The sequence below is a fragment of the Microtus pennsylvanicus genome, chromosome 22 (genome assembly GCF_037038515.1).
Source record: "Microtus pennsylvanicus isolate mMicPen1 chromosome 22, mMicPen1.hap1, whole genome shotgun sequence".
Lineage (NCBI taxonomy): Eukaryota > Metazoa > Chordata > Mammalia > Rodentia > Cricetidae > Microtus > Microtus pennsylvanicus.
In genome coordinates, this window is record NC_134600.1 from 17,551,362 (window position 1) to 17,577,734 (window position 26,373).

At 45.4% G+C, this 26,373-nt stretch overlaps 1 protein-coding gene across 9 annotated transcripts in view; it reads left to right on the forward strand.

Annotated features, from left to right (window-relative positions):
• Positions 1-9,222: 9,222 nt before the first annotated feature.
• Positions 9,223-26,373, forward strand: part of Epb41l3 (erythrocyte membrane protein band 4.1 like 3) — a 214,271-nt gene continuing 197,120 nt past the window's right edge. For 6 of the 9 annotated variants that reach the window (XM_075956158.1, XM_075956176.1, XM_075956169.1 and 3 more), the window contains exon 1: positions 9,266-9,552. The gene's annotated coding sequence lies outside the window, so the exon portion shown is untranslated. Of the gene's footprint in view, positions 9,553-26,373 lie in introns of all 9 variants that reach the window. The other 3 variants (XM_075956173.1, XM_075956195.1, XM_075956193.1) reach the window with 2 other exon arrangements.

Here is a 26,373-nt window from a genome sequence, read left to right on the forward strand (position 1 = left end):
GAGGGAGCTGCCTGACTTTCAACTCTTTACCAAGCAATTTCCCTTATTCCCGCTTATTCTCTGAGGTACAGAATGCCATCCTCAATTTATATAAGGGATGTGTGTGTGTGTGTGTGTGTGTGTGTATGTGCGGGTGTATGATGTAGGTGGGTCTTCTGTCTATGTGTTGCTTTCATTGGTCAAATAGAGAGACTGCCTTGGCCTTTGATAGGACAGCAGCTTAGATAGGCGGAGCAGACAGAACAGAATGCTGGGAGAAAGAAGCAGAGTCAGACAGACGCCATGAAGCTCTGGCCCGAGATGGATGTAGGTTAGAATCTTCCAGGTAAGCCACAACCCTGTGGTGATACACAGATTACTGGGCGCCAATTGTAAAAGGAACGGCGGGCCACTTCCCGCCACCCGGCTAACTTTACCTGAAATAATTACACAGAAACTGTATTTATTTAAACACTGCCTGGCCCATTAGTTCCAACCTCTTATTGGCTAACTGTTACATATTCTTTTAACCCATTTCTAATACTCTATATCACCACTTGACTGTGACTTACCGGCATGAGTTTAACCAGCGTACATCTCGGAGAGGAGAGCCATGGTGTCCCCGTGAATCTGCTTTCTTTCTCCCAGCATCCTGTTCTATCTACTCCACCCACCTAAGGGATGGCCTATCAAAAGGCCAAGGCAGCTTCTTGATTTAACCAATGAAAGTAACACATAGACAGAAGACCCACTTACATCATATATATATACATATACATATATATATATATATATATGGAAATTGAGAGAGAGATTGAGCTGAGATCACACAGCTAGAAAATGAACCTAGGATGCATTTCCTGAATCATAACTTGTTTGTGTTTTTGCTTAGCCTTTGAAAGCATTCATGTCATGCAGCCAGGTCCCCTGGTTATACCTGGAAAGACATGGGATACCTGCTATATGCCAGCCAGTCATTGAGTAAGCAATGATAGCTCCTTCAAAAAGCCATGAAAAGATCTGCCTTTCAATAGTTTTTTAATTCATAAACCAGATAGCTGTTTTCCCAGACACCGAATTTCATTCTAAAGTTTGCATGCTAAGGTAAGAGAAATAACCCATATCTCAACCACCCTATCATCCTATCAGGGTTAGTTAAAAAAAAATTCTCTAGAAGTCAGAAAAGCTAAAATTCTGAGATATAGGTCTCTCTTGAATCCCTAAGTTTTATTGAAATATGTATGTATGTATGTATGTATGTATGTATGTATGTGTGTGTATGCATATTTGTAGAGACTTATAGGAAGTTGAAATGATGAATTTTACATCTCCAAATGAAACCATTGTATCTTTCATGTGGTCGCTGAGCACAGTCTGTAAAGAACTTCTGTTCTGGCCACAGTGATGCTTGCTAATCAGTTCTCAGAGACGATGCAGAATAAGGTATAGTAAAAAAAAAAAAAAAAAAAAAAAAAAAAACAATGACGAATCAATACTGCAAATTTGTCCAATGTCTATGAGGTTCCGTTTCACTTGGGAAATGTTTTCCAAGGGCTTTGACTTTCAAAGGGCCAGGTCATACGTGGAGCTTTAATAATACAGAAAGAACTTTATTTCCCCTGTGGGCTGAGTGGTCACCTTAGGAAAGAAAGTGCTAGATTTAAAATCTCTTGAGCCTCTTTAATGAATTTGCAGTACTGCAGGAAACCGCTGTTTACAAATTAAAAAAATAAAATCTAGCCGGCTGATGGTGGCGCACGCCTTTAATCCCAGCACTAGGGAGGCAGAGGCAGGCAGATCTCTGTGAGTTCGAGACCAGCCTGGTCTACAGAGCTAGTTCCAGGACAGGCTCCAAAGCCACAGAGAAACCCCATCTCGAAAAGCCAAAATAAATAAATAAATAAATAAAATCTAAAACATTTTAATAGAATACCTGATTCTGAAGATTATGTCGCGAAATATTTTCAGAACTTTTCAATTCTACATCGACTGGTATATAATTTAGTCTTTGGTTTGAAAAGTGATTGGTTAAGGCCATTGGTTAAGCCTGTTGCCAGATTTTCTAATTTAGTTCATATTTACCAAATACATCATCCATTATTTCCTCCTGTCTTTACATCCGGGGCAAACTATAGCTACAGCAATAGTAGTAGCTGTAGTAGTCAGTGTTAGGCTACAGGTACTACAACTACTACAGCTACAATACTTACACAACGACAGCTCCTACAACAGGTACAACCACGATGACTATTCCAACAATTACAGCGACGCCTGTCACTCCCATTCCTGGTGCCTCTAGTGTGTGTGTCTAGGATTCCTCTGGATGAAGTTACTCCTATTTGGATATAATTTCTCAAACACACAAGAAACCACTCAGCACGTAGCTTCATCTATAGCTACTCCTAGATGTGTTCTGTTTTTGTAATTTTAGCCATTCCTTAGTCATTTTTTTCCTGGCGTCAATTGTTCACCGGGCTCTGCGGCAAGCATTGGAGATTCAGTAGGAAACAAAATAGAATTAAAAAATCGTTCTTTTCTTGATACTCTTCTTGTAAAGTTAGAAGGTGCAAGTGGAGTTAGATAAAGACAGTATGCGGTGCTAAATTGTAGGGTGCTAGGTTGTAGGGTGCTAAGTTGTAGGGTGCTAGATTGTAGTGCTAGGATGTAATACTAGGTTGTAGGGTGCTAGATTGTAGTGCTAGGTTGTAGGGTGCTAGATTGTAGGGTGCTATTGGAAAGAGCTGTGCTGGCTGGAGAGAAGGCAGATAGGAAGAAGGGAAGGCAGCTTTCAATATGGTGCCCAGATAAGATATTCCAGAGGAAAACACACCTGAGCAAGGATCTGAGGTGGTGAGAAAGCAAGTCACAGGATTTCAGGGAAACTGAGTCCCAGGAGGAAGTCAGTGTGTCCTGAGGGCACACAAGGCAGAGCACAGGAAGTGACAGAGGCGGGAGAGTAGAGGCTGACATTAGCATCCACCTTTTTAATTGGGAAGAAGTGGAGAGAATTGAGCGAAGGGGTGAGATGATACCTGATATATCTCTGTGTTGGGTGGTGGTGCACACATGCATGCAGATCTTGTCGCTGCACGTGTGTGCATGTGGAAGTCAAAGAATCACCTCAGGTGTTGCTCCTCGAATACTTTTCACCTGTTTTTTTTTTTTTGAAATAGGATCTCCCTTTCATTACACAGGAGCTCACCATGTAGGCTAGGTGGGCTGGCGAAGGAAGGCCCACGAATTCACTTGTCTTTGCACCCCAGTGCTAGATTACAAGTGTGTGCCATGATACCCAGCTTTTACATGAGATCTAGGAATTGAACTCAGGTTTTTGTGCTTTCAAGGCAAACACTTTACCAAATGATCTCCCTCCCATATTTCTCCTCTTCAATTATTCTTTAGACTGATGGATTGTCAACAGTCTCCAGAAGACTGAGAAGTGGCCAGCACAGGAGAACAACGAGGGGCTATCACAGAAGTGGAGAAGAGAGTGACGCCAAACTGAGATGAGTCCTGTGGAAGCGGTGATAAAGGGCTGAAGGCTGGACCTATTTAAAAGTAGAGCCAACAGAACTTGCCGTAGATTAGGTTTGGATGTGGTCAATGGTAACTCCAGGAATTTGATGAGAACTTCAATTATAGGAAAACCATTCCCTGAAGGGGTGGCCAGTATCTAATGGGGTAGTGGTAGGAGATGAACCAAGAAGATGGAGTGGAGAGATTCTGGTGGGAAACAAGCCCAATGGAAAAGCAAAGGGGTCACAGAGGCAAGAATGGAGTGGGATTTGTAGTACTCTTATTTCTGAAAAGACATGTGTAGCAGCAATAAAGTCAATATGCTGAGGGGAATGGGAGTCTGGAATTGCTCTGCAGAGAAGACAATTAATAGAAAGGAGTAAGCTTGAAAGAACCATGATGTGTTTGTTTAGAATTGGAGTTCTTGCTACAAACTTGTGATATCAACAGAGATATTCATTTATAAATGAAGAGTAAAGATACCGCTAAATGAATACATACACACACACACAAGAGTAGAGGTATTTGTGTATTATTATGTATGAATCTGTATCCTTTATTCCCTGCTTTGTCCTCTGAGAGGACGTGGAATTTACGACTAATAAGCCTGTTGGAAGAAATAGTCAGGGCCAAACCTCTGACTAATTTCTGAATGACAATCTGTAGCAAAAAGAACCATTGATTCCTGGAAGAAAGAGAGCTCTTCCAAGGACCGAGACAGCCCAAGTACTAGGTGGGATATCTTGTGGTACTGACAGTGAGTGAGTGCTTAGAGATCACTGTCCTGGTTTAAAGGGACACCCAACATCAAAATCTGAGTTAATCTGGGCTTCAAATCATAATGAGGGTGGCAGAATGCCACCCATTAAATGGGATAGGAATTAATAAACCTATGTTAGAATAAATTAATAAAAGGTGAGAGTGTTTGTAAAAGACTGAAAAAAATAAATACAAAAAGAAATGCAAATAGAAAATTGTGCCTTCCAAATCATGGTAGTGGCAGACCTAGATAGGAATCCCACTAGAACCCAAGGACAACAGTGTTTGTATGCTCAGAATGTATGCAGTACCCTGCCTAGGTTGCAAAAAGAATGATGACTTTATAATAGATAATCCCAGTATTCACCAATCTAGGTGATCACGTTACCACAGCCAACCATGGGAGAGTTAAACACCATATGATTTGAACGGATACACTCAAAAGTACAGGATCATTTCTTTGGTATTTTATTCAGGAATGCACTGGGTGAAACATAAGAAACACCAAATGGATCTAGCCTTTGGGCATCGAAATCAGGAAAGGTGAGGGGAGACTCAACAAAATTTGTAGATTAAGAGAGAGTAGAGAAACACACCAACTAAATATAATGTATGATTCTCTACTTGATTTTTTGGACTAGAAAAGGAAAATACTGGCACTGTAAAATAAATCGACAAAATTTGAATGGACTGTAGAGATGCTGAATGGACTCTGGAGATGTTGAATGGACTCTAGAGATGTTGAATGGACTCTATAGGTGTTGAATGGGCTCTAGAAATGTTGAATGGACTCCACAGGTGTTGAATGGACTCTAGAGATGTCAAATGGATTCTATAGATGTCAAATGGATTCTATAGGTGTTGAATGGACTCTAGAGATGTTTAATGGACTCTAGAGATGTCGAATGGACTCTAGAGATGTCGAATGGACTCTAGAGATGTTGAATAAACTCTAGAGATGTCGAATGGACTCTAGATATGTTGAATAAACTCTAGAGATGTCGAATGGACTCTAGATATGTTGAATAAACTCTAGAGATGTCGAATGGACTCTAGATATGTTGAATAAACTCTAGAGATGTCGAATGGATGCTAGAGATGTTGAATAGACTCTAGAGATGTTGAATGGACTCTAGAGGTGTTAAATGGACTCTAGAGATGTTGAATGGACTCTATAGATGTTGAATGGACTCTATAGATGTTGAATGGACTCTATAGATGTTGAATAAACTCTAGAGATGTTGAATAAACTCTAGAGATGTCGAATGGACTCTAGAGGTGTTGAATGGACTCTATAGGTGTTGAATGGACTCTATAGGTGTTGAATGGACTCTAGAGATGTTGAATAAACTCTAGAGATGTTGAATGAACTCTAGAGATGTCGAATGGACTCTAGAGATGTTGAATGGGCTCTATAGGTGTTTAATGGACTCTATAGGTGTTGAATGGATGCTAGAGATGTTGAATGGACTCTATAGATGTTGAATGGACTCTATAGGTGTTGAATGGACTCTATAGATGTTGAATGGACTCTAGAGATGTCAAATGGACTCTAGAGATGTTGAATGGGCTCTATAGGTGTTTAATGGACTCTATAGGTGTTGAATGGATGCTAGAGATGTTGAATGGACTCTATAGATGTTGAATGGACTCTATAGGTGTTGAATGGACTCCAGAGATGTCGAATGGACTCTAGAGATGTTGAATGGACTCTGTAGCTGTTGAATGGACTCTACAGATGTCGTGGCCTACCAGCAAAGTTTCAGCACGTTTATCTCCAGTGGCAGATCCATGGTGTCTTCTTGACTCCACCCTTCTTTCTCCGAGCATTCAGTTTCATCTCCCTGCCTACCTAAGTTCTGCCCTATCAACAGGCCAAGGCAGTCTTCTTTATTCATTCATGGTATTCACAGCACACAGAGGGGACTCCCACATCAGGTGCTAGAGCCTTAAGTTTGCACTTGTCCTTTCTTGCTCTTAGTGGGTTATAAAAAGAACATTGATTATGAGCACCTATATATCTAAAAATCCTCTATTTAAGGATATATCAAATGTAAAGTAATAACAGTTGATAAAACCAGGAGAGATATATGATCTCCTGTTTACTACATTTGGAACTATTTTAAAATTTAAAATAAACTATGAAAATGGGACTTTACTTGTTTTTTTTTTAGTGTAATTCTATCTTTTTTACAGAAAAAGAAAACATTCAAGGGCAAATTAGGACTTCCTTCAATGTTATGAATAAGCAGTACCATACAAAAGATTGAAAAGGAATTATTTTTGGTGTATGTTCTCCTTCTGTTTATTTTAAGCAGGGTTCTCTCTATATCCTAGACTGACTTCAGACTCAGGACCCTCCTGCCTTAGCACCACACCGAACCACCAGGCCTAGTTTGGTGAGTTTTCAATGCAAGGAAGCTCGGTGTGTGTAAGGAGTGTAGCAGCCTGGCCCTGCCGAGGATGCGTGCACAGGCACGACGTTCACCAGAACAAGTGTTCACAAAGCTGTTTTGCTGAGAGGGTGGGAGTGAACACGGTGTTCATCTTTTAAGGTCAGAGGTCACACGGAGGGTAAGAGATGGCGAAAGATTATGAAAGAGGAGAGGCTGAAGGATGGGAGCCGATGTCACCTTAAAAGAACTCGCACAGCGCAACGGTTATTTGTGTTAAACAATGCGGAAGGCTCTCTCCCATCAAGTGACATCCACCCATTCGGATCGCCACCATGGATAAAAACAGCCGACCAGTACCAAAGCTGTTGACACACACATCACCTTCAACTAGGAGACCGTTCAAGGGTAGTGAAATCCTCAGTCATAAAGAGCACATAGGCAGGATGGGCCCCAGATAGCAGATAGTCCGTTGGCAGCAAGCGGCACAAGTTCCAGGCGACCTTTGAGCCCGTGAAGCACTTCACAGAAATGCCACTGCTTGTCGCAGGTCCCCTGCGTGTGGAGCGTCTCAGCTGAATCACCTTCGTTACTCCCTCCACCAGCTCTCCCCTGTACGCACCTGTATCTTCTCTCCATAAATCAGAAAAATGAAGCTTAACCGTGTGTCCTCCATAGACACCTACAGGTCACATACTGGAGGGCTGTAGCACAGATTTAAAATCATGACTGCTGGCTCCTGGAGCTCCGTCCTCAATCTCAGTATCAACGACCCAGCCTCTAAGCTCCAGCAATTTCTCTTGTCTGCCCCTTCACCCGCTGAAACCACTCAGCATTCCGGAAGCTGCTAAATTCTTTCACTATCAACAGGTACTTGGGGCTTCTCTTCTGAAATGTCTCTATTCAGCATCAGGCTTTCTTATTCACACGTAGTTGGTTCTTGCTGCTGTTTTATCTCTTCTATGGTTGCAGGGGAAAAAAAGCGTTCCCTGAGGAAGAACTGTCAGGACAGAACTGCCCTTTGTGGAGCCCTGGCCCCTCAGCAGGGTGTCAGTGGACCAGATGCCTGGTATTAGAATCATCTAGAGCCTGCTTCTACCGCCACTGAAGCAGGTATTCCCTGGTGATTAAGTAAACCTGGACTCCAGCCTGTGGAAGCCACACCTTCATTCTGTTCATTGTTTTACCCAATTCAGGTCAAAGTGCAACTCTCTAAGAGAACACTCAGCAGAGGGCTGAAATATTTCGTTTTGAATGCTTTGCTGCCCGTCTGTATTACCGAAGATTTTTGGAGCCTGGAGAAGGGTGAGGGCTGTTTTGTCCTTTCTGAGAGTGGTGACAATACTCTCTGTGCGGAGCGAGGTGGTGTTCTCAATTCCCAAGGGACTCATGGCACCTCATGAAACAAAATGTTTACTGTAAAGTCAGGGAATCGTTACTACAAAATAGCACAAATTACTTAACCAGTATTTGACAGGGAGTCAACTTGGCTGGTGCCGATTGCCCCGAGTGCACCCCCTTGTAAGGACCTAACTACCAACTTCCTTTCTAGTCTTTTCCTCCCCTTCACTCCACAGAGACTTTCACAGAACACGTGTGCACACGGTAGTTACATCGAGCAGTGCCACACCTGACCTCTCGGGCGTCGACAGATCCCTAATGGACCATTAAATGTGCTATTCGGACAGTTAATTCTGAAATGTTTCTAAACTAATAGGCACTTGGCAATGGAGCCCATTCACACAGAGATACCCAAGAGTCAGACGTTTCTGGTTGATTAGCTGGTTCTTTAGATGTGTGCTTGTCATTTTTTTATATATAGCTTTTATCCCTGGGAAGGCTTTACCAAATCAGCTTTCCAAAATGCTCTGCTCCAGGGGCTGCTACGTGGCAGAAGCTCCTGAACGGCCTAGGTGGATTGTGCCGGAGTACTGGGAGTTACGTCTCCAGGATAGATGTGGAACCAGAAATGCAGATAATATACGCTTGTTTTACCATCCAAGGCCTAAGGAGTCATACAAAGTACAGACTGTGTAACTGCACGGTCATGGGTCATGAGCTTGCATGCTTGGGACTCTCTAAATCCAAGGCAGAATCTCAAAAGCAAGAGGCTGACATAGTTGCCTTCTGAACACATTGTGGGAGTGGTTTTGTGGGTGCTGGGACCCAAGGGTTTGGAGGAGGAAAAGCAGTGAAACTTACCTAAAGCATCCCCCAAGCCAGTTTCTGATCTACATCCCTTGACTCTGTGCTGATATAGTGTTAATTCTTTCCAGAGATTGAAAATATGTAAGGCACCAACAGAAAATACTTCCCTTGTTCAAACACTTGAGTACACGAAGGGACATTTTCAACCTCTTTCCTTCCTCCAGTCTTTACCTACAGATAGCGTAATGTGTGCATTTGAGTGTCTGGGTCCGGGTTTGAAGGATTCCTCCATGCTTGCAGAGGCTGTTGGCTAGCAAGCCCTGGGAGGCCTGGCAAAAGACTTTGGGAGCGCACCCAGTTCCTAGGCCGGTATAGGGCGGGGCCAAGCATGGGGTCCGCCTAGGCGCTGGGCGCAGCCAACTAGAGCGCCCGGAGGGCGGGCCGGTTCGGGCTGAGCGGCACCGGCTGTCACAGGCGCCCAATGCGCGCTGCAGGTGGCAAGTTGGAGGTGCTGCCGCCACCGCTGCAGGAGAAACCCGGGTCTGGCGGCCTTTTGCAGCCTCCGGGAGCCCTTTCCCGCCGCTGAGTCCGAGCCCAGACCTGGCAAAAGCAGAAGGGAAAAGCCGCTGTGCAAGGACTAGGGAGCAGCGCTCCATCCCTGTGCCCTTGCACTACTTTGTTTTCAAGAGGAAGGTTGTGCCTGGGGGCTGGGAACAGGTTCGGAAAGAAGACTGAGAGGAAGGCTTCGGCTATCCAGGTGAGCGCCTTTCCACCCCATGTCCCCTCCTTCCCCGTGGTAGGGGCCAATGCAGAGTGCGGGTTCGCCGGGTGGGCAGTGGCTGGGGAGCAGGCGCCTGCCCTTGGCTGAGGTCGATTGTTAAGAAGCGAGGAAGAGGCAAGACTGGCCGGGCTGGAGGCTACCTGCCGGCGCCCTCCTGAAATGCGTAGGTTTTCTTGAGCGGACACCCCGAGTCGCGAGACCAGCAGAAAGGTGTTTTGGAGGTAGCCTAAAGGCTTGCACTCTAGCTCGGGCTAGCCCGACTTAGCCCCGTGTTCGCCGCGTTGAAGACGCAGCAAGAGTGGGGCGCGGCTCCCCAGTGATCGCCTTCCCCCCCGACCCAGAGCACAGGACCCAGAGAGCTCGCGAATCTCTGTCCCCAGGAGCCAGAGGCTCTGGAGGACGTCATCCCTCTCTGCTCTGGCAACTCCTCCTCCGCCCTCTCGCCTCCACCCCTGGGCACTGGATGCCTAGCCTGCCTCTTCGGAGATTCAGTGCCAGTGCCAACGCGCGCGGAGTGGTGGTTGCTGTCACTGTGCTACCCACCCTTGCAGGAGTTGGAGTGCCTGGGGGTCCGACTGCCTGGTCCCCGCTGCCTAGTTGTAAGCCGGAGGCTGGCTAGTTCTCTGCGAGGACTCGCTTTCCAGTGCTCTTCCTATCCCCCGCTCCATGCTGCCCAAAGCCTTTGCCCAAAGATGGGATCTGGAACCTAATCTTGCCCATCTTGGGCGGAATTGAGAAGCCTCCTAAGAGGGCACCAGCCTTGGAGCTGAGGCCAGAACCTTCCTCTCGTCTCAGGATTTCAGCCCCGTGCGGGTGGTCAGTGGTTTGACCTCCTGTTTCTGAGCTGACTGCGTGGAGGGCGCAGAAAGCAGAATGTGAGGATATGGTTGCTTTCTCGTGTGTGTGTGTGTGTGTGTGTGTGTGTGTGTGTGTGTGTGTGTGTGTGTGTGTGTGTGTATACACTTGCGTGTCCGTAGGTGTCTTGGCTTCTCTGGGAGGCAGAGATGCAGAAACCCTCTTCCCCTTGCCCCGCAGTGCCACAGGGCCCCTTAGCCCTTTACAGCCTACTACGCTCAGAGATATCTCAGCAACTCGGGGCTTCTGTCTCCTCTCCTTGATCTCGAACTCCCGGCCCCTCCACCTAAACTAGTCCAGGGACGAAAATCTTTTGATTGGAGACTGCGCGTTCGCGAGGCAGATTGGGCTGTTTTTCAAAATGCAGGAAAGCGCCCCTCGTCGAACGTTTCATCTTCACAAGACCGGACTGTCAGGATCTCAGCTGGGGATACTAGGGCGTCTAGCCACGGGGAAAGCAGAAGTTGAAGGCTCGGAACTCCCTGGGGCGCGCTCTACTGGGAAGCGGGAGAGCCAGGGGCGCGCGGGCTAGCGCCGAGCATGTTTGGCCACAAGGGATGGCCAGGCAAAGCTGCACTGGGACTAGGAGGCAGTCCCGGAGCTGGGATCTGTGAGCAGAACTAAGAATCTAGGTGCTAGAGACCGGTTCCGGGGTCTCCAAGTAACACGCGAAGTTGAGAACAGGGTCTGTACCGCTCAGTGACCACCTCTGTGGTCTTAGGAGCTGCAGACTTGCAGCGCATTTGGCTGGAGCTGCCTCTGGCGGCTTTCGCTTTTCCTTCTGCAGAAGGGAAGCCGCCAGGGCTTTCTCTCCAAAGAAAGCGTGGGTTCCAACACTAAAATCCTCCTGGGAGCAAGGGGGAGGGACTCCAAAAATCCCTCAAGGGCGCGGGACGTGTAGCTAAATTCCGAGGGGGCGGGTGTAGGGTGTAGGGTCCTCGGGGAATTAAGGTCAACCCAACCCAGCGGAGTGAGTCAAGTGGTCGGCCCCGCCTTGGGCTCTCTGCTAAATAGGATACCCCCTGCCTCACCTACCCCAGGCTGGTCGACCACCCACGTAATTCTCTGTGAAGTACAGTGGATTAAAACCGGAAGAGGGTTGAAATCCACGAAATGAATGAAAGTAGAAAGGACTGTAAATCCCTGATCTGATTGCGGCTTAAATCTAAATTCCATTTGAATAGAAAGAGACTCCGATGATGTAGTAGAGCAGACGGTCTGCCTGGGGTTTCCTGCACTGAATTTCTTGTGACAGTTACTGGAGGAGCAGTTAACGTTGGCACCTGCCAGGCTGCAACCATGCGGCCTAAGGGAGCGGGGAAGGTTGGGAGTTGGGTGAACAAGATCGGGAATAAGAAAGATTCCAGCCCAGGCTGGTTCTGAAGTGACCCAGGGGATCTTGGTCTCAATCTTCAGGTACTGGCCACATAAGCATTTCTCAGTTGGACCTAGGTGACATGGAAGAGTGAGGACCTCTCTTTAGCAATCCATTCACGGAGGATTTTTGAATGGGTTTCTTGAATTAGCTTCTACCCTCGTGGGGGAGGGGGAAGGGAGTGTTCTTGGTGCTGAGGAGCAGAGAAACCATACTTAAACCTTGAGCCCTCAGTCCAGGCAATGGCGCCCTCCCTTGCCCTAGGATGTACGCTGTTAAGGGCATGGCTCTTTTGCACCCACAAACTTACGCTTAGAATGACAACACTGGCCTGCAAAGACATATAATAATTTCTACGAGTAATCATTATTAAAACAACTTAAAGAGATTGTTAATAGTTGTCTTGGGGGACCAACGTGCACTGTTTGGCTACCTATTTTTAAAACCTGAGTTTGGTGGAATTGCTTCACAGGCTATGAGGTAATGTGGAAAATAAGACAGTCGCTTAAATCTGTCTGAAATGGTCCCTGGTTGAACACCTCTGGAAATGGGCATCTCCCTACGTTCAGGTGTATTGTATTCCTTAATTGACTCTAAGTTTGGAGAGGGACCAGCAGAACAATCCGCAGGAAGTTTGTACCGTATGTGGATCCACAAAGGAAACCTGGCCTTGGTGCTGTCACCGAGATAGGTGGGGAAGTTAGCTGCTCTCTGCGCTGTGAGTGACAGCCATGGAAGACACAAGAAGGACAGGTTAGCGGCTTGTGTGTTTAAAGGGTCTCTTAGAGGACTTTACAGACAAGCAATCAAGTATTCCAGCTTGTGTTAAAGTTGGGCTACAGTTGGTTCCATCCCTGGATCCCAAAGGCCACAGTCGGCCCTCTGGGAAAATCTGCTGCCATCCAAGGTGCTTTGGGTGAGCGTGTCTCCCACAGGTTCATATGTTTGAATACGTGGTTCCCAGTTGCTGGATCTGTTCAGGAAGAATTAGGAGGTGTGGCCTAGAGGAGGAGGTGTGTCACCCGGGTGGACTTTGTGGTTTCAGAAGACTGAGGAGGGGGATCCCCAATATGCCTCTCTACCACCTACTGCTGCCGTCATGGACTCCAGCGCTCCGAAACAATCATCCCTTTTAAATGTTTTATAATTGTCTTGGTTGTAGAGTTTTGCCACAAGAATAGAAAAATAAAACAACATCTCTATGCGGCTGTTTCTCCAAATCAAAAACATGTAAGTTCTTCGTTTTATCCCAGGCCCAAACAGATCCCTGTCTTCACAATACGCTACGTGGTGGCACACTTTTTTTTTTCTGGAAACAAAAATAAATAAATAAAAGAAGCTCAACAGCTAAAACGGGGTGTGATTTATGTAGGACTTTTAAAGTGAGGGCAGGCTGGCTGTGAATGGTTCATTATAAAAGATCCAGAAATTGGGATGAGTCACACAGTCTAGTCCAGACAGCCACTTCCTCATCCACAAGGAGAATAATAATTTCCCCTACAACTCTGACTGTAAGAATTAATTTACAACTTTACAGCTATCTGAGACACTTGGAAGGGAAGTGTGAGCCCCAGCAAATGAGAACCAGGGATTTTCACCAAAGTAGTGAGGACCTTCATCTGAAAGATAGGACTCCTGCAAATATGGTGCGGCCCAATCCAGCTGCGGAAGTAAAACAATTGATCTTACAGAAGTAGAAAGTAATGGAGTGGGCAGGGAAGGAGAAGGAGGATTGGCCAACAGGTGCAAAAAAATGCAGTCTATTAGGGACTTGCTTTCTAGAGTTGTGGGACACAGTAGAGTGACCGCAGTTAAGAATGAGTGGTCATAATGTCCCAAAATAGTTAGAGCTGTGACTGCTCCCAACACAAAGCCGTGATTAATCTTTGTGGTGACGAATGTGTCAATCACTCTGCCTTATCTAATTGCTTATTCCACACAAGTGCTGAACTATCACACTTTTGCCCAGTGACTATGACCGACCATGGTCTGTCAGTCTAAACCTAGACAAATGATTGGATGAGAATATGACTTCGGGAAAGCTGCTGGCTAATACTGCAGATTTTGAAAGGCCTTGAACCTAATCGTCACGATGAAGATGGGGAAATCTAGACAGTGAATAGGAAGAGTGTGAGCCGTCATCTCAATAGGTCACACTAATGTCCCGGGGGAAGAAAAACATTTGTTTTGGTTTAATGCTGGTTGTATAGCACATGGGCATTTTATTCAGGAGACTTTAGTGCTTCGATGGGGTTACATAAAAAGCAGGATTGACGTATGTCCAGAGTGTGTTCTGACAAGCTACACGTGTCACAGCCTACAGCTAACGCAAGGGACAGAACTGGAGACGTCGCGCCGGAGGAAGCCTGTCTTAGGATGCTGTGTCATGAGGAGTAAACAGTTAACTAGGTGAAAAGCAGTGCTGATTCGGGAAAACGGGGCTGAGTATGGCTGGGGACCATTCGGGAGATGTCAGTCAGGGAGAACACGGGGCAAGGGGTGGGTGCCAGTCCTTCACGCTGCGAGTTCTGTAATGGGGCGGGGAGGAGAAACTATTCCTTTACATCTGAAGTGATGGGCATGTCAATACGCTTGCCTTTATTAAAAAGACCAGGCTGATCCAGAATTTGGTCTCCTCAATCCCTCCTTGCACTAGTTCTATGTTCCTAAAACCTCAGAATCCCCATCTGGGAAGAGGGTAAGAAAGAGGCTTCAGGGGAAGTCAGTAACACACATGCACAGTGCAACATCTCATTCCAGCCTTGTCCTTCAGGTCAGCTCCCCAGAAATAGGTCACTGGCTTCTAGAATGGGAAGAGAATCCCAGGCAGCTGAATGGTGGCCAGATCTACATGGTAATGATTTGGAGTCCATTAGAAACCCATCCTTGCTTGCTTTTCTAGCTTCCACGTGACTATTTCACCTGGCTGTTCTATATCTCATCCTTCCTACTCCACTCCTGAATCTCCAGGTCAAGTCTACCCCGACAGAGACCCAGTCTTCATCATCTCCGGCTTCCTTCCATGCTCTGTTCCCAGTTACACACATCACAGAAACATCAGTACCCTGTGATGCAGCCTGCCACTCCAGGCCTTCCTAGCACGATGCTGGCAGAGCCATAGCCACCCCGTGACTCCCGCTAATATCACTCCTGCGCAGTGATGCTAGTCTAGATCACACTGACCCGTTGGCAGTGTTGATTTGGCCGTATTACCCCCTATTCCAAAACTCCTCCTACTTTTTAGCCTTGTCCTCAGCAGCCTGCATACACTCTTCTGTGGCAGCATGTTCATGCCGACCCCATAGCTCCAACTGGAGGTCATAACACCTCTCACCAGTGCCAATGCGTGCTTCAATTCTACGTCATTTTCATACCCCTCTCCTGTATCTCATCCTGTCCATTCTGAGCATCTATCAGTTTTGTAAAGCAAGCTCAGGCACCACCTCCCTTGTGAAGTTTCACGTCTACTCAGAAGGCCTTTCCTATCTTCTCTCTGCTCTGACATTTGATATGCATCCCTTCCTTGCTGCACTTCACCGGCAGAGAGCCAAGACTCCATGTCTATGTTCTTTGTCTTGTTTTCCACCAAGTGGCGCCCACCCTGGGGGTTCCTCCTACATTCCCACGGAGTAAGTGACTGTCTAGAGATCTTTTAGGAGAGGTAATGGCAAAGGCCGGAACGATGTCCCCTACCCCGGGTTGAGTCAAAATGAAGAGCCAACCCCCGAGAAAAGCCTGATAGGCACGGGCCATTATTTAGAAACTTCAAACGCTATCCTAGCTCGTTCGTGTAATTACATGGATAATTTAAGCTTCAGAAGCTGGAAGGATCCGTCAAACTATTAGCATTCTTCATCGTAGAGATGAGAGCATAGTCATGTGAGCCCCACGGCGCTTTCAAAAGCAGAATAGATATGGGCAGCCAAGATGGTGATTGGGTTGAAGCAAAAACGGGAAATGCTGGGCACTATGCCCATGAAGTATGGGATGCACCCAGACATGTTGGGGAAGACTCTTGGGTTGGGGGCCTCTGGTGTGTCTCCTGTCCAGTCATTCTTGGGAAACTTGCCATCCGATTCCTGTGATTTACACAGTAGCATCCTGCTTGTGTTTGCTGCCATGTGTGGATGCTGAAGTGTTCCGGGTCGAGATGAAACACTTTATTCCAGTTTTTCGGAAGTGAGGGGTTTCCTGTGATTGCGTGCCCTTTTTTTTTTTAAGAGTGAAAGCTGAAGCCATTTCTCACGTGCATATCAAACATCTGAAGTCAAGTGGGGAAAATTGTTATAAAAAGATTGCTGGTTTCACTATCCCAGCAACAAAAGTGGTTGTACACAGTCTTAAATACACAGCCCTTGGAATCTGAGTGAATAATTCTATAGCCATTAAATGCCTGTTAACAGTGAGAATGACCCCCGCAGGCTCACATTTGGAGGCTTGGTCTCCAGGGAGTGGAATTGTCTGAAAACTTTAGAAGGATTAGGGAGTGTGATCTTGTTGGAGGAAGTGTGTCACCAGAGGTGGGCTCTGAGGTTTCATAAGCCCATGCCAGGCCCAGTCTCTCCATTCTCCCCTCTCCCCTCTCCTCTTTCTCCCGCTTCTGCCTGTGGATCAGGATGTAGCTTTCGGCGACTTTTCCAGTGCCATGTCTGCATGCCACCATGCTCCCTGCCATGATGATAATGGACTAAATGTCTGCAGCTGTAAGCCGGCCTCCAGCTAAGTGCTTGAGTTTAGAAGAGTTGCCTTGGTCATGGTGTCTCTTCACAGCAATAGGCAGTGACTAAGACAACAGTTCGTTGCTCATGAGGAATAATGGGAGGAATGACATGGTCCAGTATTGAGGCTTTAAATATTGTAGAATTAGTAACCTTATTATAATGTTAGAATTATGTGCTGAAACCCGTCCTGAGCAAAGGCCATGGCTCTGAGTGAGAAACTGCCGTATCCGTGTTTCTGCACTGGCGTGCGGTATTTGTGAAGTGTACATTACCGCCGCAAAATGGGATGATGTCGTGTGCCCACTCTGCACAGACATTGTTTACACACGTGTGGCTCACACCAGAAAGTCCTCTGGAAGGTCACTGAGCCCCTCGGACCCAGCTTCCTCGCTGGAAAATGGAAATAACTGAACTTCCCACTTCACATAAAGAACACAAACACCAAATGACATCTTGTTTGCCGATGCGTTTTATGGGTGATGAAGTGAGACACTCACAGATTCTGATTGCTAGTTTGATGCAGGTTCACCATCTCCACAGCCCTTCAGAAAACAACAGCAGGAAGCATTGATGAGATTGAATCCAAGCTCATGTACACCCTGAACCCGTGACACATAGCCACCTTTAAACAAACAAGCAACAAGAGGGAAAAACCTGCCCATCTCTCTACAAACTGCCACTAAATTCTGCAGAGTTAAATAATGAGATTGGGAGTCTGGGCTGCGATGGTTTTAATACGCTGGGTGTCTGATAGGAAAGCAACTGCTCCCATAGAATAAAATACATTTTCTTTTTACCTAAGACAGCTGTCTCTTTGAATGTCAGGCACTCTGTTAAGTTTGCATTATGAATAAGATAACATCATACAGAAAATGAGACTGTGTAAGCATTCAGGAGTTTACTATGAGGTTATATCCTGATGGACCATGGTAAGTTAAAAATATCCTAAGCTGGTGATGATTTTAATGCATCTAGCCTGAGGGCGTCAGCTCAGCAACCCAGAGCCCTGCTTGAGCAGCGGGCTCCTGACCCTGCCCGATCTTTTAGAAGAAGATCATGCCGCAACATCCTTAGCCCTGAAAAGGAGATAAAACTCCAAACTCTAGTTCCCGCTGGCTCCATATCACTTTGGCCTCAGTATCAAGGTACACACCCTAAGTTAGGTTTCCCTACAGACCCTAAGAGGCGGAACCAGCCTGGTCATACAATATCTAAGTGGGCAATTTGGACTTATTATCATTCACAACACACACTGGGGTTGCATTAACTGCCACTGTTCCCAGCTGCGGGCACTCACTGCCTGTCTGGAACACATTTTCCAGGTCCTCCAAGCGGGCCTTTCTTCTGGAAAACTGCCTTGGTAGCGCCTATCTGCAGAACACCCATAAAACATCTTAGTGCACACCGAGTGCTCATCCACGCTCCACTCCTGTCGGCCATGTGAGATGTACCGTTGATATGTAATTCACCGTGACAATTCATTTTTAGCAAGTAGACTAACACTTTCGATATTTACATTTTGCCTCTTTGATCGTAACTATGTTTGCTTACTTTAACCATATGTAGGGGGAATTAAAAAAAAAGAACTTTAGCCCTTTGATGATCCTAGTGCAAAATATTTCTGCTTGCCCAAAGCAGGTCACTGTTTTGTTGATTCACCCATCCCTATATGCCCTGATCATTCGATTCAGAAGGGTGAAAATCTCAAGAATTAACTCGCTGTGCTACGGCAACTTTGATCAGTGAATTTATTCTCTCTGATCGTGAATTTTTAATTGTCAAATAATTAGGTAAATTTTCTTTAATTTTTTTTTCTGAGTGGATGGAGCTAGCCCTATTTTGTTTCTTTATGTAGTCCCAGCTGTCCTGGAACTTGCTCTGTAGACCAGGCTGGCCCCGAATTTAGAGATCCGCCTGTGTCACTGCCTCCCAAGTGCTGGGATTAAAGGCGAGCATCACCACCATCCAGCGCTAGTCCCATTTTATTGAAAGAGCACTTTTCTGTATACTAGATACTGATGGAACCAGGCTATAAGAGTGTAGCCTGTGCTACACCTGAGCTGGTGGGACTCTGTCATCTGCAATGACGGCAGATCTAACCGTGGTCAGATCCTTCCATCGTGGTTTAGGAATTCCTTCTCTGGCTCTGGAACTGAAAATGCACCTTGCCTTTTTAATATGCTCCTATTCTGGGCACAAAAATAACATCAGAGATCCCCCAAGGCATCAACGGACACCAGTAAATTCATGTAAATTCACGTGGCTGACAGTCCACCGTCCTGAGAATGTCTCCGAGTCCCCATGTTTCCGACTTTCCTGTCTTCTGGATGTGGTGGAGATCCCAGGGTCTCTGTTCTCTGTGCCCCTGTAAGGTCTAGTGGCCCTTATGAGTGTCTAAGATACCCACAGACGTATGAGGTCAAGGTGTTATGGAATTCATCAAGTAAACTGGGGAGCTATGGAGGATTCTATGTGAAGTCTAGTGGCCCTTATGAGTGTCTAAACTAAGATATCCACAAACTAATGAGGTCAAGGCGTTATGGAATTCATCAAGTAAACTGGGGAACCATGGAGAATTCTATGAGGAAGACCAGCTGGGGAAGTTAGCCTTGTGGGGGCCGCAGCGGGATGACAGGGCCAGCCTGGACACCTCTGGGCTGTACCACGTCCCACAGAATCCTGGAACCACTGTGTGTGCCTTGAGTTTTCTCCTCTTAGCCTGGCTTCTTGTCTTACTTCTTTTCTGCTTTTTCTATGATGTTGAAATCTTGAAATAGCAAAGCTGAAAATACACCGATTTTTTTTTTACATTTATTTATTATGTCGTATGTGTTGCAGGGAGGGGTGTCCACGTGCCCGGGTACTCCTGTGGCGGTCCAAAGGATAACTTTCGCTACCTGGGTCCTAAGGTTCAAACTCAGGTCCTCAGTCTTGGTAGCAGGCGCCTGTATCCACTGAGGCCCCTCGCAGGCCCCGGATGTTATTTTTAAATGAGCAGATGCCTGAGACCATTTTCTCTCGCAGAACGTGTGAGTCTCGGGGAATATTATCATGTCACAACATCTTCCAGATTGTATTTATAAAGGATGAATAATTTGTGCTATTCTTAGTTGCTGGCTTCCTTTTGGGGGGGAGGGGGAAGAAAACGGATCAAAGATCGAAAACGGATTAGGTCATGGTGCGGTGAGTAATGCCACCGAGTGTACAGGGTAACCCAGTAGCCAAGCTCCTCGCGAAGTGAAAAGCATCGTGATGTTTTTGGTTTGCCTTTTCTGCTTTTAATATGTGAGTGCTACCCGCTGCAGGCTGCGCCACACAATCTTTAATCTCCGCCGTGGTGTCTGTACGGTTAGAGGTTGACTAGGTGTCTTTCAGGAAAGGTAAAACCCAATGCTGTTTTGCAGATTGCAAGCACATTCTTGCTTAATTTCCCCGGATAACAGTTTGTGTTTCTTTACGGTGGAGTCCAAGCTGCTTAAGCTTCCAAAGCCCAGAGTCCTCAAACATGGCCGCAGACGAAAGGCCTTGGTTTTCTGACCCTGACGAGAGCTTGAGCTTGGCTTTTTCTACAATCCAGTGCTGCTGAAACACAATTTGACCATACACGGGGCGGGGGAGGGGACACAGCACCACCCTACGCATGTTTTGCTGTGTAAATTCTACCGAAGAATTCTTTAACAGCGATGATAATTGTAGATTTGAGTTCTCCAGGTAATTGCTCCATGGACCTAGCTGAAGGTTGCTAATATTTTATTACTTTCAATGAACTCAGCTGCCACTGCTTACCATGTTATCTGAGGACATCCTGTAAATGTTTCTCACTTTACCTCTCTTCCTGGTTTGGGAGGCATTCATGAGATTCAGGATAGTATTCTTTTTTTTTTTCAAAGCATAGCAGGAGGAATTATCTAGAATAAATTAAAATGGCAGATCCTTTAAACTCCTTTGAGCTGGCCTCCATTTGGCCAAAGGGAAGGAGTGTGTGTTACATCTGACAGTTAGCATAGAGAAAGATAAAAGCCCTCTTGGCCCCTCTGGGAGGTAGCTCGTGGCTCATCCCTGTTGTGAACCCCTTATGTAAGGACACAGTTGGGCTGAAGTACCAGGCTCTGTATAGCTGTTCTTGCCTTGATGCCCGGAAGAGAGTTGAGGCGGGGAAGAGCAGCTGACCTACAAAATTATCGTTCTCACTGAAAGTATAACCTTATCAGTGTGTGTAAGGAGGTATAAGGAGAAGAGTTGACAGGGGAGGAGATATGTAAAGTGGAAGAGAACAGCATCCCCCATTTGACTCTGCTGGGTTGCATCCAGAAGAGTGTAAGGTCAGTGAGTGTCACAGGCATTCAGGAGACCACACCAGGCTGTGCTCCCAGAAAACTCATGGATCAATTAAACATCTCTTTCTCTAAAGATTAGCCTAGCTCTGATTCCCTAGCCCCAAAGTCTGCCTTAATAACCAATAACTATGAGCCAGACAGATTGTGGAGCTGAATTTTTTGTATTTTTTTTTTAGGTACAACACACAACAAGTATTTCATAAATCCAGGGCCTTCTAGCAACTTGATTTTGCATGGTGCTTTAGACTAGAAATGGGAGCCCATAAATAGTTCTGAATTATTCAAGACAGTTTAGTGACTGGGTTGACCTGCCATATTTTAGACATCTGTCTTTATTGTCTCCTCACACCCATCTGTACTAAACAATCTATTTGACTACACTTTTGACACGACGGATATGTCTGGATGGATGGTCTTGTAGACAGCTGAGTTTGTGTGTAGGAGATTGCTTCATGGAGACTGATGGTGAAGTTCTTTTTTAATATTTATTTATTTATTTATTATGTATACAATATTCAATATGTGGATGCCTACGGTCAGGAAGAGCGCACCAGACCCCATTACAGATGGTTGTGAGCCACCATGTGGTTGCTGGGAACCGAGCTCAGGACCTTTGGGAGAGTAGGCAATACTCTTAACCTCTGAGCCATCTCTCCAGCCCCACGATGGTGATGTTCTTAACCACATTCTGTTGACTTGTCTCTGGTCACAAAGACACACACTGGATTCAGGGATCTGGTGTTTTGGCATTGACCTATTCAAGTAACTGTTTTCCGTGATATAAACAAGCCAGCATCAGAGATTTGGGGAAGACAAGGTCACTGACTTCAAAATGTTTAGAAGGCTTTGATTTTTCCCACCACATTCACGTGGGGGAGAAGGTTGGTTCCAGGGGTGTGTAGCCTTTTGACACAGACTGGGAATGTTGCTGACATAGCCAGTCCTGTTTCTTGCTCATTGTCTTCTTTAAAACTTGTCACTGCCTTTAAAGTGACAACCCTCTTTTGAGTATTTTTCAAAGCAGAAGACAAACCATGGTCAAGCGGTGCTTAGTCTAATGGATGTGGCAAGTTTTGTTTTTTTTTTTCAGGGACGTGAAAATGTCCCCCATTTCTGACCTCTGACTTCTTTAGCCTTTGGGGTGAAAAGCCTCGGGTGATAAAAGGCAGAGACCTACTTTCTGAATATAGGCATTCCCCACGTATAGATGACTCACTGTCCAAAAGTGTGCCCGTCGCTACTCATCCACAATTTTGAATTCTTTGCCTTAAGAAGAAATGTTAAAAAAATTATGGTCAGGTTCGGGGCTAGTACTATTTTTATTGTGAACTAATTTTGGAATTATTAGTATCAGTTGTGAGACCTTGGAACAGGAAGTTAAATGTTCCTCCCCCAATGGACAGCCTAAGGTGGAACTCTGACGAGGGAGCTCCCCATCACCCTCCTTAGTGCTTCCTTCCGTCTTCCAGCTCTGTTACCCAGGCTTGCACACTTGACCACAGTCAAGCTTTTCCACCTTCCACGATATACTCCTTAAACAAGATTTATTACCGCCGGGCAGAGGTGGCTCACACCTTGAATCCCAGTAGGCAGGAGGCAGAGGCAGGCAGATCTCTGTGAGTTTAAGGTCAGCCTGTCTAAAAGAGCTAGTTCCAGGACAGCCAGGGTTACACAGAGAAACCCTGCCTTGGAAAAAAAAAATATTGCCTTCATTTTTTTTTCTTAAATAAAACATCCATTGTCTTTGTTATGCTGGTCTAAGTAATATGTAAAAGTCAATCTGAACTGATTATATTTACAGAAAAAATTAATAAATCCAGTTCCACTCCATGTGTATAAAAATATGAAATCCCTTGGGACTCAAATCGAGTGCAGGTTGTAATATGTCCTTTAACTTGATATTCATTAGTCATATTTTATAATAAGGTCGTGACACGTATGTAGGAATAAAGATGGAATGGCATTCATCATGTTGCAAGGAGACCTCATAGTTAAAGACAAATTACTGCAATACAAACTGTGATAAGTTGCCAGAGAGACTTTATATTAAAATTCCAAATCTTACATATAACTTGAAAAAAATTAAATTCTCATAATAACATTAAAACCAATTAGACATTATATTTTTAAAGACTAAGCATATAGTCCAACAAAGTAATTCCGCAAAGTCAGCTTCCAATGTTATAAAAAAAATACCTGAAATAATTAACTTACAAAGAGAAAAGATTTCTTTGCATCCAAAATTTTGAAAAATTTCTGTCCATGATTAAGTAGACCCATTGCTTTTTGGCCTAAGGTGAGGTGGGCATTGTGGTGGAATTCTACAGTAGTGTTCAGTGCTGGGGTGCATGGTCAAGAGGCAAAAGCGTGTGAGTGGGGTGTTGGGGTCCCACCATTCCCTTCAAGGACATACCCTTAGTGACCTGAAGTCATCCCACTAGGCCCTGCCTTCCAAAAACTTCATTACTTCCCAATTGCCCCATCCTAGACCCAAGCCTCAATCATTCAGACCTTTGGGGTGCTTAACATCGAAACTGTTACTCTCTCTCCGTTAAGGCAACTGGTTTTGACTGAGTCTCAGTTTCTTTACTTAGACTATACCCTGCTCTTTCAGTCATTAGAGTTTTCAGCAGACATCTCAGGAGAATGGAGGTTAGTGGAAGTTTTTACTACAACTTACTCCCGGCTTAATGTTTGGCTCAACTGTAGCGAGTTTAGCCTCATCCCTGGCTAAGTGAGTGTTCTCTCTTTAAGTACTGCTGGCTGTGCCGTAGCTAGCCATTTCTCTTTGCTAGCATACAACTCCCCAATTTGTTTTTAAAATCATAATCACTGTTTCAGGTGTGATTTATTCCTGCAGATTGCATATGAAAAGAAGCTTGCCGACACTGAGGTTCTAAGTCAAACATTTTGTCATTGCATGCACGGATGTTTCTTGCCCCTGGCCTCTTAGTGCAGCTGAAATAGAATGGATCTTCCTTCCTTCCTTCCTTCCTTCCTTCCTTCCTTCCTTCCTTCCTTCCTCCCTTCCTCCCTTCCTCCCTTCCTCCCTCCCTTCCACACAAGGACTTTGATAATAGATTAAGTTTGCAACAACTTCTGAAGGCCAGCACAGAGTGGGTGTGAGCAACAGCGAGCTCAGAAAGCTGGGCTTTTGCGGAGGTGGTGGATCCCCCAAGCAGGCTGCTTGACCTTGATTCTGGCTGCACAGAAGGACTGAGAAAGAGGAGGAAGCTCATCCAGTGCTTCCCACAGATTAGCCTGAGGTGGTGTTAGAGGAGTTCAGTCCTCCTGCCCTCTGACGGTGGAGCGGAAGTTGTTCTTCTCGGAATCCTGGAGATGCATTTCAGGGAGAAAAGATCTAGTTGATATGACGGGACATCAACATCCCAAAATCCCAACACCTCTGGCATGCAGAGAAAGTGGTATCACTCTAGGGATCAAAGGGCGCAAAGGACATTTCTTTATGTAGGCAATATTGTTAACCACACTTGGGACTCCTTAGGGGAACTTCAGTAATATTTCCTCCAAGCGAACTGTAAACTGCCAATAGCAAATCCATTCCGTCTTCACATAAACGTTCTTCAAGGCTGTGTTTTCCATAATAAAAATAAATCCATGTGGAGTGGCATTGTAGAAGGTAGACAGACAGCTCAGTGGTCAAGAGTACCTGCCGCCCTTCCAGAAGACACAGGTTCAACTCCCAACATCTTCCTTGTGGCTCACGACCATCTGTACCTTCAGTCTCAGCGGATCCCATGGCCTCTTCTGGTCTCTGAACAACAGGCATACCCACGGTTCGCAGCCATGCATGGAACCAAAACACCCATACACCTAAATAAAAACTTAATTAAAAATTTTAATTAAACGAGTGGCATTGCAAATCTGTTTGATGTTTGGCTTGACTGTGGAGAGTTTCGCGTTTACGTCTGCATTAAAATTGAAAGTTAAGGTAGCACCTGCCTTATAGCTTCTATAAATGCCACAATATTCATGAGAGAATAAACAGGAAAAAGCAAGTAATGTCTAAGTACAGCCAGGAAAATAGTTCTGGCCTCACATCTTCCCCAAAACATTTTAGGGGGGATATCCAAGACACTGGTCCCTACCGTAGGCACTGCTATCTTACCCATGGATTGGTTTGATTAAAAAGTGGTCAGCAAGCAGCAAATGGCCAGTCCTGAAAACGTGCATATGGATAACATGATACGAACCGAGCAGGTTGTATTTAGGAATCTATACTTAAATGTGTGCGGTAACATTAAATATAAACAAATACATAAAATTAATGAGGCCACAAATTTGAAGGAGAACAGGGAGAAGGGTTTATGGGGGGGGAGTGGAGAGAGAAAAGGGAAGGAGAGAAATGTATAATTATAATAATATAACAATAATAATAAACCCTGGTTAACAGGTTGACAGACAGGAATCGAGAAAATGCAATTTGTCTGAGTCTGCTTCTATTTTATGTCACTGTTACAAATGGGCCCGGGTCACAAAAGAGTAACGAGCTAAAAGTTTTATTTTTGCAAAAGGTCTCGTAGCCTTTGGAGTATCCCACACTGAAGACCCCAGGGCCCCACTGAGTTTTCTTCCTAATTCTAAGGGGGGGCTGTGTCACTCCGGGTGAGCAGGGCTTAGCCTCACATTCTTACAAGACTGTCCACTTTAAAGTAGTGTAATTGATAAGCAGAAAGTCCTTTCTGTGGTGTGGTTTCAATTTTGAGCACCAAGAGTAACCTTGAGCACATATTTTGATTTCAAGAAGTGCTGACCCTGAAGGAATTTGAATTTCTGCCAAATGGCTTCTTAGGATTTTTTTTTTTTTTTTTTTGAGACAGGGTTTCTCTGTGTAACAGCCCTAGCAGTCCTGGCTCTCTCTCTGTAGACCAGGCTGGCCTCGAACTCACAGAGATCTGCCTGTGTCTTCCTCCCGAGTTCCGGGATTAAAAGTGTGCACCACCACTGCCCAGCTCTTTACAATTTTAAAGTGAAGTTTTGACTTATTTCACTCTGACAGAAAAGATTGTGCGTTTCTTTTACATTTCCCACTATTTTTAAAATGTTTATCTATCCCACAGTTCTGTTCTTCCAAAGACCTCTTGGGTTGTTTGGGGGTAGTGGTTGTGGAGAACATGTATGTATTTGGGTGTATATGCACACGTGTGTGTGGTTGTGTGTGTGTGTGTGTGTGTGTGTGTTGTGTGTGTGAAGGTCAGCGATTGTTCCTCAGGAACATACCTTGTTTATTGGGACAAAGTCTCTCACCAGGGCCTAGTCTTGCTGATTAAGTTGATCACTGGCCCCAGTTCTAGAAGAGTGGGTGTTGGGGATTGAACTCAGATCCTCATGCTTGCACAGCAAATTCTTTACAGGCTGAGCCATCCCACACTATGCCCCCTCCAGGAGCCCATATCTTAGCAAGGCATCTCCAAATCAAACAGAATCCTTAGTGTCTGTAGGTAGCAGAGAACATCAGGTGAGAAGCAGCCAGGAGCATGTCATGTGT